The following is a 482-nucleotide window of genomic DNA, read 5'->3' on the forward strand; positions in this document are numbered from 1 at the left end:
AGCTTCTTCGGTTTTTCTACCTGCCACTGGGGTTTCCTGGATTTTCTCCCCAGTCCCTCTTTCATGGAGAGAGGAGGCATCCTCCCTACTTCTACATCTACTCGAGACCCCCTCTTTGAGAAATTCATTCCATCCTTTATAAACATCTCCCCTAACACTTCAGTCCCACTGTGTGCCTCAGCCGTTCTCTCTTTACTGGGATATTTCTCTTTATCCACCAAGAGATTTAAGTCTTTTCAATTCCATTTTTCATGGCACCTATTTTTGCTGGCTTTTAGGTCATTAAACTCTGACTTTCATCTCTTTGCAGTTTCTGTTTCATTTACTTACATTTCTTCCTCTACCCCCCAAAGCATAGTTTAATATAGTTATGCTTCAAAATTTGGTCCTCATCATTTTCTCTATTTTCTAGAATTTCTCATTTGGTGGTTTATCCATCACATTGTTATTACTCTTGTGTCTGATGCATATTTTCTTTGTCA

Source organism: Myotis lucifugus, unplaced genomic scaffold (genome assembly GCF_000147115.1).
Source record: "Myotis lucifugus unplaced genomic scaffold, Myoluc2.0 scaffold_15, whole genome shotgun sequence".
Taxonomy (NCBI): domain Eukaryota; kingdom Metazoa; phylum Chordata; class Mammalia; order Chiroptera; family Vespertilionidae; genus Myotis; species Myotis lucifugus.